The sequence below is a fragment of the Lacerta agilis genome, chromosome 5, assembly GCF_009819535.1.
Source record: "Lacerta agilis isolate rLacAgi1 chromosome 5, rLacAgi1.pri, whole genome shotgun sequence".
In the NCBI taxonomy this organism is placed as follows: domain Eukaryota; kingdom Metazoa; phylum Chordata; class Lepidosauria; order Squamata; family Lacertidae; genus Lacerta; species Lacerta agilis.
The window spans coordinates 56,497,639-56,510,139 of record NC_046316.1 but is presented as its reverse complement, the minus strand read 5'-3'; the positions used below and the strand labels follow the sequence as shown (position 1 = coordinate 56,510,139).

The 12,501-nt window shown below is 43.1% G+C and overlaps 1 long non-coding RNA gene across 1 annotated transcript in view; it reads right to left on the bottom strand.

The window, feature by feature from the left end:
* Window positions 1-426: 426 nt before the first annotated feature.
* Window positions 427-12,501, bottom strand: part of LOC117047149 — a 76,184-nt gene continuing 64,109 nt past the window's right edge. The window contains exons 2-3 of the long non-coding RNA XR_004426665.1: window positions 12,062-12,189; window positions 427-676 (exon numbers count right to left, since the gene is read on the bottom strand). This is a non-coding gene — a long non-coding RNA (uncharacterized LOC117047149). The remainder of the gene's footprint in view (window positions 677-12,061; window positions 12,190-12,501) is intronic.

Here is a 12,501-nt window from a genome sequence, read left to right as displayed (position 1 = left end):
CATTTTGAATATCAAAGTTGATTTATACAGCTATGTAACTATAATACTTATCACCGTGGGGGGAAAAGATAGAGACTTCACTTTGATTTTATTCGGACCCATAAATCATTCTTCCATTTTCCCCCGTAGCCATTTTGATCATATTTCCTACCCAAATACCTATCTGACATATTAATGTGCAGCTTTGCTCTACCACAACAGTAAAGATGCAGGAGACATATGCACAAGCAGTTTTTATGTCTCTCCCGCCTCCTTTCCTCACCCTCCCAACCATCCTCTTTTTTTCTTTTTTGCTAAGTGGATGGGAAATCAGGCATCTTGTCTAGGTTATGCGGTGGTAAACATTATCAAGTCACTTTTGGGGTCTCTTCCCAAACAAAGGATTTTAAATACACACACACACACACACACACACACACACACATTTTAATGAGGACTATAGAGATTTCCATTTCTGGAAGGATAGTGGGGAAGAATCTGTAACTCTGGTAGAGCACATATGTTGCATGCTGAAAACTCAAACTCAAAGCCAGGGGGGCAGGTTGAGGTGAGAAAGGCTGATGTTCAAGCAATCCATGTCTGCATCTGGAATGGAAGATTGAGTCTGGGAGAAGATAGCAAGCATTCAGATGAGCTATTTTGGGTGCTATGCAGGTTTCAGGTTGTAGCGAATTTCCTGAGAGGGAGAAACACAATCAGTTCATTAAGTTAGCTTCATAGCTGAGTGTGTCTTTGGCTTCCCACCTTTAAATCCAGCTCTTCTGTCATTGTATCTTATAAGGAAAATGATGGTTGGAAGTGGCTGTCTTGGCTGTGAGGCCTGGAAGACCTGCTCCCTGGCATTTTCCCACCTGGCTTGGGAGGGCGGGACCTTGACTGACGCCAGCTACAAAAAGCTGAAGCGACTGAACAGACTCTTGGGTTGGGGTCTAGTCTAGGGGGGTTTCTTGCTGTTGTTATTGCCATAATTGTTTGAAATGTTTTCAATTGGCACAGGCTGGGTGCAGGCAGTTATTGACTGTGCCATGTGCCAGCCCCTCTTCAACCTGGGAATTGCTGTTGTCCTATCAGACAGCCTTCGGGTCTGCAGCTGCAGTTGCTGAATGCCAGGTTGGCTCTGAGTAGGACCTCCCTCATCTATGATCTGATTATGGATAAGGAGGCCGATCTGTTCAGTATCACTGAGACCTGGGTGGGTGAGCAGGGTGGATTTGGCCTCCCTCAGCTGTGTCCTCCTGGGTACTCAGTGCTTCATCAGGGCAGACTGGAGAGTTGCTGTGGTCTACAGAAATTCCATCTCTCTCTCTCTCTCTCTCTCTCTCTCTCTCTCTCTCTCTCCCCCCCTCTCTCTCTTCAGGTTCTCTGTACAGTTTGAGGTGGGGGCTTACAGTGTGTGTTCCTGGCATTGGGGAACTGGGACAGATTAGGGATTCTGCTTGTTTACTGTATGCCTCGCCGCCCAGCAGTCTCCCTGCCTGAGCTGAAAAAGTTGGTCTCAGAGATGGTGTTGAGGGCTCCCAGACTGCTGATCTAGGAGGGACTTCAACCCCCATGCTGATGTGACTGACTGTGGGGGGTGGTTCAGGACTTCATGGCTGCCAGGATGACCACGAGGCTGTCCCAACATGTCACTGACCCAATGCATGTGGCAGGCCACACTCTGGACCTTTTTTCCTCAACTGGGCAGGAACAGCATGAACTGAAATGATGACCCTAAGTTTCACCAGGTTATCGGTAAAATCTCTACTCATGAGTAGTCCTTTGTTCCTTGAAGCCTCCCTCCCAGGCTACAAAATGTCCACTATCACGCAAATTTCCAAGATGAGAACTGTTATTATAGACTCCCCTTGTCAATCATTTCCCTGTCCCCTCAGGTTACGGGATCAAGGAAGGTTGGAGCCTTTAAAATTCCCACCCCCAGAGAGAGAGATATGCCATTCTGCAGATAAGCCATGGAGGTTACCTATGCTTGAGGCACTTGCCAACACTTCAAGTTAACCCTATATTCTCCACATGAACAAACCAGAAAACTATGCATCCCCTTGCCAGATGCAGCAAGACATACAAGTAGGGCATACTTTTCCATACAATGCACAGATATGTAACCAAGCAGTTCAGTTCCTTCACAATCTCATACAGAAAATGCAGTCTTCTCTGTATAAGAAATGTTATGTCAGTAGTGTTTGATCTGTGATGGCCACCATACAAGCCATCACTTGATATTGCACTCACCAAGTGATGAATTCGATGCCTTGGGTATTTGCACGAGGAAGCTGGGAGATAACATGAGAGGTAACATGTGTGCCTACACAGAGGCTTCTTCTCTACTCCAGTGTGTCTACCACCTCTATTAAACTCTGTGAGCGTGAGAGGCCATGAGTCCCAGTGATAGCCAGCAAGCTAGGCCTGCTTGCAAATAGATTTGAAAATATGTGCAAGCCCATTTTCAAAATTCACAGAAGTGCCTTTGAAAAATGTGACCTGCATTATCATTTTCCATTATTACCCTCTATGACCCTCACGGGTATAGACTGAAGGACATGCAAAGTCTAAGAAGACAGAGTCTGAATGTCTAAGCAAGTTGCAGGTGATTTTAAAGCAACTTTCAAAAAGCGAAATACAATTCTCTGATGTTTAGTTTTAAAGAAGTGTTCCCTTGCATGACTAGTTTTATGTGGGAGAGAATTTTTAATGCTGAGTTATAAACCCCCAGAGGAGTGTTGCTAATAAAAATGCTGACAGACCCTTAACTACAGCAGCATGCATGGATGGGGCTGCGGTAACAAAGGGGGGGGGGAATAGAGCAGTCATATCTAACTATTCTTCCTTTCTGGTATATTGCATCTTTGAGAGAAACAGACTATGGGCTGAATATTGTGGTTCCTCCCTGCACTTCCAAATCTAGCTCTGAAAATTCAGGCAGCCAAAATTCATGCATCCGTACCACAATACTCATTATGGACCAATATTTTTTTTACCAATGTCAGATCAAGAATACAGGTGTTTGCAAATTTACTCAAGGGTCTCAAAACCTGCAAACTACAAGGTCAGATGCTGACCTGAACATATGTAACAAGGTCAGATGCTGACCTGTACTATGTAAACAGTACACATGTTCTATCAGTTGTACACATAGCGCTCCTGGCCAGGACTGGCCCTATTGTTGGGCACAGTGATACTCAGAGGGGAGGTGCTGGAAGAAATCATTTCATTTCCCTCTGCTGGAGGGCAAAGATATGCACTACACCCATTAAACTGGCCTGCTGCCCTCAGGTGGCCATAGCAGTAGAATATGCTAGTGCTTATGCTGTGGTGAACTAAACAAGGTCAATGCAACTTTTTATACTGTCATGATAAGAAAAACTGCCGATGTCATTAATATGTACTATTCGGTATGCTCTTAGAGTACAAAAATAGCAATTACAGTGATGGCAACCAAAAGGAAGCTTCTTTGGGAATAAGCTTGCTTGTTCAGCAGGAAATCACAAACAGGCTACAGCAAGCAGAGTTGACTCAGATAAGTGTTTCCACTGAGAATAGCTAATCGGGCCAAATTAGCTATTATGGCATAACTGCTGTATGACTAATTTGCACAGTCCACAGTGGCTGATGATTATCTAATACAGCTCTTCTACCACATGCGTGGAAGTCTAATGGGGAAACCAGCTGCATCACGAGATGTTCAAGATTAACAAAGACTGCAAGAGTGTTGATAGTTGTTCAGTGTGGTGCAGCCCCCTCCAAAATAGGGACAGAGGGGTAAGCTACCTATTGGGCAATTTATCAAGCGCACCCATTTCTTTGCCACTTGAAAAGCCCTGTTGGCAAGCTGCTTTCTTGCCCTCATCTATCAGAAAGCACCCAGTGGATCTCATCTTGTATCTTGAGGGAGAAATCTTACTTGGGCCTCTTCAAGACATTACTGTTAAGCATTAAGTAAAAATGCATGTGAGGATGTTTGTGATAGCTCTGCCCCACCATGGCTGTTCCCATCATCCTCCCAAGTATTGGAAGGCAACGTTATGAGACTTGTGCAGTCATGGGACCTGCATATTTTAGGGTCTAGACCACAGATGGGGAGCCTTTGGCCCTCCTGGTGTTTGTTGGATTACATCTCCCCTCATGTCTTAGTGATGGCCATGCTGGCTGGGGTTAGTGGGGATTCAAGTCGAGCAACATCTGGAGAACTACAGCTCCCCCTCATCCCAGCCTAAACTATAGTTATAACTAACCATAGTTTCTCCAGGTTTAGATGTAGCAAATAACTGTGATTAGTTGAAAATTAGTGCAAAAGCTTCTAATCTCCTTCGTGTCAAAAGCCCATGGTTAACCTGGACTCATTCCCATAGACTAGTGTTAAGCTATGATTTAGCATTGAATCCAAGTACAACCAATGTGTCTGAACCAAAGTGATTGGTGCCTATGTTTGTAACAGTCACCCAGCATGCATAAGCAGTGAGTTGCCACCATTATAGGTGTCCATGATCCTAAAGCATCATCACAAATAATAGAATCTGCAAGTATTCCCCGCCATCACTAGCTCTCTCACGCTGTGTGTGTGCTGTAAATAATGACAGAATCCTCTTCTAGGCAGATTTGGGTGAGGATCAGAAGATCTAGGCTGATATTCTCACTCTGCTATAGATTTGCTATCCATCCAGTTCATACATGAGATAACAGAGTAATTGGATTTGAACCAACGGACTGAAGTCAATGGGCCTCATCAGCTTAAATCCAAGTATTTCACTTCAGGTGGTTTATGGATTGCAGCCTTTGGACAAAATAGTGCTTCAGTTCATCAGCTCTCCATTCTGCCTCCAGAGCACATTTAGTGGGAAAACATTAAATTATATAGCATTCAGAGTACAAAGGGGCCTTCCTTGTGTTGTGCCCATTACTTGAGGGCATCTCGGGGAGAACGGAAATGGTTTCAGCTCAGATTTATTCCATCCCTATCTTACAATTTGAAGGCATGTTGAGCTGAGCAAGTGATGCTTAAGGGTGTGTTGGCAAGACCTTTCAAGAACAGCTGTTATTTCATCCCTTGTGGTACCTCTGCAGGTTCCACTTCTAGGTTTTATTTGCAAACTGTCACTTAAAGATGTGGCACTTAAAAATGAGATCTTTCAGGTAGCCTAGAGGAAAGGGCTGCAGCTTAGCAGCAGAGCACATGCTAGACATGCAAATGGTCCCAGGTTCAATCCATGGCATGTCCAGATAGGGCTGGGGAAATTCCTCTCTCAACCCCTGAAGAGCTGCTGCCAGTCAGTGTGGAGCAAGACGGAGCAGTGCTCTGACTCTGCATAAGGCACTTTCTTATGTAACCACACCAACTCAGTGCTTGGACTACAATCCCCATCATCCTTTGCACTGGCTGGGGCTGCTGGGAGTTGTAGACCAAAACTTCTGGAGGGCATCAGGTTGGGGAAGGCTGCTGTAAAAGCCTGATGCAATGGAGAAAATGATAGGAAATAAAAACAGGAGGTCATCAGTTATCTGTGCAGCATGGCAGCAATGCCTTAGTAGAGGAATGATGTAGCTGAAAGAGGAAGTTAATAAAAATTTCTCACTCGCAGCCTCAGTATATTGCTTTGCGTATTGTGAAAGATGCTGACAGCTGAATTCTGGTGACCATGATACATGCTTTTCCAGGCAAGGGTAAGTGAAATGTTAAAAGGCCTCTTTTTCTTATTATCACTCAGCAGATAGATAACCGTAGCAATTAAAGTCTGGCAAGGCAATAGCCTTGGATGAATCTCATCTAAGCAACATTAAAGCAAAGAGACGCCGAGAGGCTACTAAGAGCACATTTGCACTGGCCATTTTTCAGGGGTCAGATGTTCATCTGACCCCCACAGTCCACACCGCACCTGCATCTGCACTGCAGACTGAGGTAAGGAGAGTTACAGCGCAGTCTTCACAAGGTCGGAAAACGAGGTATTCCTGAGAAGAAACTTCCCAGTGCTATGCGGTGAGATTTAAGGAAGTAATAATAACAAAGGTAACCATTCTGTGCTTGCTGTTGCAAAAACTGGCAGAGGCCTCAGGGCATAGCCTGTGTTCTTCTGCAAGGTTATTTTTTTATCCTTCCACAGCTGTGGATGCTCTGTACTTCTGATATTACTGACCTTACCTGTACCTTTTCCACTTTTATTACACACTTTTTAAAAAAAACAAAAAACACCGAATGAGCAGAACAGCACACATTACTCAAAGTGTGGATGTTCTAACAAGCTATATAGAAATAGCACATAGAAATACTATCCTTGTCCTGTATGCATTCCCTCATCTTTCCAGTGGTCTCTACTATAGGGTTGCCATATTTAAAAAGGTAAAATTCCTAACACCTGCAAAGTTGTTGAGCTTTCTTTTAGGGAGACCCCAAAATTATTGAGCTTTGTTATAAACACGCCAAAATTATTGAGCTTTTTTGGGGAACGAACCCAAATTGTTGAGCTTTGTGATTTTAATCTTTTGGAGCTGTTTACACTGCTTTTTCCGTTGCATTGCCATACACCTGGGTTTTCCCTGATGAGTCGGCAAAATTCATCCCTGGTGCCATTTTAAGACCCGAAAACCAGGACATGTCAGGAATTTTCCTGATGTATGTCAAGCCTACTCTAATACATTTGATAACTGCAGAATGTCTCACCAATACTTAGAAGAATTCCAAGATTCCTTTTTAAACCCTACTTATTATTTCCTCTTTTCATTTGTAAAGAATATTAACACATTGCAGAACATTAGTACCAAAACGGCCCAGATTCCACCAAATGATTTTATCCCGTTCTCAAGAACATAATATATCCCAAGCACATTCAAGTACCTGTGAGAGTCACCTTGGAGTAGATGTGAGGTGAGAAGGGCAAAAGAAGAATCTGAGGCCTGCTTCTGACCAGCTTCAGAAACAAAGAATTTGCTCCCTCATAAGGTTCTCCTTTGTATTCCAAAGCTCTTCTGTGTGATCTGGGATGGCACCTGTCTACTCTAAGCCTGTTTGGAACAAGTTGCTTTCAGAAAGGCTGCTTAAATGGATTGCTGAATATGCCAAGTCTGTGGCACGCAATGATATGATGAAGCCGTATGTTAATTGTGTGCAAAATCCTAATGCTTGGTAAGTACAACTCTAACCGCACGAAGCAGCAAACATCTACAACTTCTGAGATAATGAACGTGAAGCACTTTGGCCACTCAGACACTCAAAACAAACTACAGTACGTAATTGTTTAGTAGCAGTGGCGATGGCAGCAGTAGTTTTAATAGTGGTGATCTAACTACATGTTTACCAAGAGCAGCCCTATTTTGTTGCCTGTTGCTGGCAAATCAGTGTCACTAATTTTCCTTCCTGGGATCCCTTTTCATATTTTAATCATATTTGTGTGAACAGCTAGTGCTATCATTTTTCAAGTTTTAGCTCCCCTTCCAGCTTCTCGAAGAGGATGGCCATATCTCCTACTTTAGGATAGTCCTCTTTCTGAAGATGTCATCTATTTGAAGAGTTGTCGGGTCAAGTTTTCCTGGTCCAGAATCTGCCACAGGTAAAAGGCACTCATGGCCAATGAGGTCAGAAAGCTGCAGTCACACATCTGGAGGGCCACAGGTTCTCCATCCCTCACCTAGAGTAGGGATTGATGGATCAGTCTATTTCTAGTCCATCCTTGAACCCTCCAGTTGTATATTTGGCTACCTGTTCTTGTAGTCAGACCTGAACCATTGCAAGCCCTGGACAAAGCCTTCTTTTTTACTCAAACATAAGAGTCTCTGTGGTTGTGTTCGAGACGGGAGCCAGATCAGTCTACAGTACGCATTTTAACACATTTTTGTATTTTTTAAAATCATGAGCTGCATCACACAGTTCAGAGAACTGCAAAGTCCAAAGGTAATTATGATCCTATCTGAGTATTATTAGTTTGGGAGGAGCAAATCAGGTTGGTCAACTTACACATGTAGACCAAATGAGATTCTCCTCCATCCACAAACCTGCATTCCACAACTCATTTAATCCAATAAGACAAGCAGGCCTTCTCCAGAGTAAGAGGGTTATGGAGAGCAGCCTCAGATCAGAATCTGACTTAGGTGAGCAATTTATGAAAGTGTATATTTCCTCTCCATTTTTCAAACATCCCCCCTGCTCAGTGTAATATATATATATAGTTTGTTTACTTTAGCTCTTTCCCCCCTCCCTTGTTTCTCCCCTCAAAAGCAGATTTAATGAAGCAAACTAGGAGGAGGGGCCCTAAACCTTCATAAGGATCAAAGGAATGGGCAGACCAGCAATTGATCTGACAAGGTGATTAAGTGCCAAGCAGCCGTGACAAATAGCCCTTCAGAGGAAGTTAGCCTTTGTGGGAGTGACTCGATATGACCCCAAGGTAGGATAATTATGTTAAAAAAGTCAAGAATTGCCCAGCACACATTTGAACATTTCCATTTTCTTACTTTCCCGTACATAATTAAATAGCTCCATCAGATCAAAATCTCCATTTGGAAATGAAATTATGTCTTTACTACTATGTAAAGTTTGTGGGAAGTGTGATAATATGAAATCTGTGCCAAAGGAGACAGGCTTGCTGTGCCAAGGTATTAAAAGACCGAGGTCTAGACAGTTTTTGCTGCTGGTCCAATAAAAGAGATCCCCTGACTTATTCTGCAGGACTTTACAGAATATGCTGGCCTATTAAAGCTTACATTTAGGCAAATTCAATCTGGGATCCTAAGAGCACATTCCTGGGGGGGGGGGTAGTTTCACTGCAAATGTGTTTTTTTAAAAAAATAAAAAATAAAATTGGGTTAAGTCCTAGTACTAAGGTTGAACAAATAGGCAAGTAAAACTTGGACTGCAATCATATACGCACTTGCCTGATAATAAGCCCCACTGAACACAATGGGACTTCTGTGTACTCATACATATAGATTGTGCTGCATAGCAGCTAAAAAATAAGGTTTAAGTTGCTGACATGCATGACCAAAAGAGCAGGGAAAGTTTGCTGTAGACATTCTCTTAGGATTTAGCGAATTCCAGATCATTCCTTAGAACCTTCCTTTGTGATCTTTGCTCTTCCTCACTTGTCTGCTCTCTCACACACTCTCAGTCACTGGTTATCCTCTCCTCTCCTCTCCTCTTCCTGCCTTCATCACCCTACGAAAGCCATTTCTGTGGGAGTTTCTGGAAATAGGGGTCGGTTCTGCTGGTAGTAATTATTTTGACTGGCTAAGCAAAGGAAATGGGCAGAAGCATATAGGAACCCACTCAGTCAGTGGAAACATATTAATAATGACTGAATGACAAGCGAAAGACTGGATCTGGGAAGGTTTATGTCCCACTTTGCCCAATGGAGGAGCACCCACTGGACTTGGATGGTAAGAAACAATGGCCGCCACACATGAGATCTGAATTTGCCTGCAGCTCCCATTCAACAGCACCAGCACCACACCTGCTTCTGGCTCCTCCTTAGGTGGCTCTGGGTGCTTCTAAGTTGTTTCCTTGCTCACCTTCCCCATCACCATGCCCATGGGCCCATGAGATCAACAGGGCCCACTGGCTTTCCTCCTCTCTACTAGAAGCCAGGACCAAACATGATGAGTGTGAAGGCAAGAACTCTTGTGGGTTTGGTTCCCATGCCGCAACCTGGAAAAGGCTCAAAAGTGCCCGCATTTCCTGCCCGCAAGTTTTCCTACAGTGCTGAAACGCCTTTCCTTTGTTCAAGGAGTGGGCTTGGGGCTTGGTCTCAGAGATCTAACAGGGCAGAGAGACAAGCAGCAGCCAAGCAGTGTGTATGCAAATGTATGGGTGTGAGAGAGAATTGGTTTTTTAAACTGTGCGGTAGTTTTTTCTCCCCCTGCCCCCTTTCCTGCATTTTCAGAAATCATTTGAGCAGTGTTCTTTGGCAATCCTCACCTCACCCCCATGAAAAAGATCGTATTAAGAGATAATTCCCTGCACAAGGTCATCTTCTGTTATTATTCTACCCCTCTTCCCAAACTGCTTAATGAGGTTCCTTCCTCATTCTGGTTAAATTGGCTGACATAGCCTGGTGAACGACCAATATATTCTATGTTTCTAAAAGTGATTTCCCCCACCCCCAGAAGTGATTAAAATATTTATATCTAAGAATACTTGAGGCTGTTGCATAATTTCATTGACTCTAACAATGCGGTTTTGTGGACAGAAATATCTGCAGATGAGAGCTGGCTGTACACACCTGACTCAGGCATTTGGCATGGATTTCCTTTAAATATACGGTACCTGTTTTGAAAGTTTAAAGAATTTGTGGATGTGGGGGTACCAATCTATTCAACTCAAATGGGTTTGAAATGGAAGGCAATCAAATGCTTGATCCACAAACCAGTTAAGCTTCCCTGCTCAGATTTTATAGCATCGTCCTAACCATATTTACTCAGAAGTGCTATTGAATTCCCACAGGCATCTGGTTGGCCACTGTGAGAACAGGATGCTGGACTAGATGGGCCATTGACCTGACCCAACAAGCTCTTCTTATGTTCTCAAAGAGGCTTACGGGCAGAATAATTCAATTGGAGTTAGAAATTTATTTGAAATTTAGTGTACATTAAATTTAGTTTACAATAAATTTAGTTTACAATAGTGTAAGAATATGATCAATGAAAAGAATCTCCCTCTGGTCCAGCTTTACATTGCTGGAATATAAATCTTTGGCTGGCTGGGAGTAGATTTTTGTGTCGAAAGACTATGCTCTATTCAGGTCCTGCTATCCAAATGCACATTATATGAAAATTCACTTATCCAAACACAAGTAGTTAATACCCAAACCTTGCTATGCACACCACACATTCAGATAGCCAAACAGCCAAACCTGTGTGTAGTACTGTATACAAATAAGCAGCCTTAAACAAGCCTTACTTTTTGTGTTTTTCTGATTCATGGCAGCTGTTTTGCCAGAAACCATGATGGGAGGGAGAGCAAGGGAGGAAGGGGAGAGATTGAACAAACAAGAAGGTCTTTTCTCCTCCTTTGTTTGCCTTTTTGCAAGGTTTCAGAAGGCTTTCCTGGTTTTTTCATCATTTGGGGGCCAAAATTCCATGGTCAGGAACTCATTACAAAATTCCCCATATGAATCAATGGAAATAGTGGGCTCATTATGCAAACTCTCGCCTAACAAATGATTTCCTGAGAATGCATTGTTTTCAGAATAAATTCCTGGGCCAAGGATTCTTTCATTCCTATGAAATACATCCTTAAAGGTGAATAGTTTTGTTATGACAGAGATTTTCATGGACTCAGCCCTACTGATACGACACATGAAATCTTGGTTTACAAGTGAGAACGTTATAAGGTAGGTGTTGAATGGCAATGAGAGTCAAAAAGACAGTCAGTGAGAATGATAGCTTAAATCCATGTTCAGTGTGCACCCCTTTTACAGTTGCTGGCTGGTAATGATTGGGATGGGTGTGCTTTGAGAAGGAAAGGGAAGGGCTAAGGCACCAATTGTGTACCCATGGGCTCCCATTAACCTGCAGGCAGCCCTGAAAGCAAGAATTGCCTGGTTTTCTCTCTGGACTCAGTGAGGTTACCAATTGCATTGTTCATGCCTTAAGCAAAGTACTTAAACATTTAGCTCTTTGTGCGCAACTGCTGTATGGTTTCTGTATTATTAAGATTCCCACTAAAGTATATATAATATTTACTGTAATATATAATTATAGCGTTTTTAACATGGGATCTAGCTGATGGTGCCAGGCAGAGAGGGTAGCAGAATTCCCTCTGTTTGACTCCCAGATGTGTTGCAGCTGGACTATATCTCCCCACACCTCCCTTACATTCGCTTTTTATTTTAAAAAGAACGAAAAAAACTTTCTAACAACCTTAGAACATGCTGATGTGCACTTCCAAACAGAGGCTTCCAAACAGACATGTAAATCCTTCCCCTTCCTCTCTGCTTGTGATAATACCTCTCTTTGCGTATATGCACACGATCTTATTTCACTCAGACCAGCTGATATATTTTGACTCTTTTGCCGCTCGTTCATAAATTCCAAAGGCTGGAGCACTGCATAGCAAACTTGCAAAGATACTATCACTCACCTCTCCGCTTCAATAAATCCTGAGCTGATTAAGCTCTGCACCCTGGAGGTGGCAACACAAAGCTCTTCCCGGTGTAGGAGATTGCATAGCAAAGCTGAAAATGGCAACGTGGTCTTCCTGGAACAGGGCTAGAGGCAAAACAAGAAGAAGAAACATTAAGTAAGTCCGCCATGCACTGTGGTGCCCCCTCATATATCACTTCCACTTTTGAAAGTTCGGGGTCACTGCTTTTTGTCTGAGGCCACAGGACATTCATTCATTTATGTTTGTTGCTTTTCAGAACGGAGGTAGTATTCCAGCCCTGAGGTATGCTTCTGATTGGCAGTACATTTGTTATTACCAAGGAATCGTGAACATGCAGTGATCATCCATGGTTTGTTGTTGTTTTTTAATGGAAATTGAAATACTTCTAGCTAAATATACAGCTCACACACAGCTAT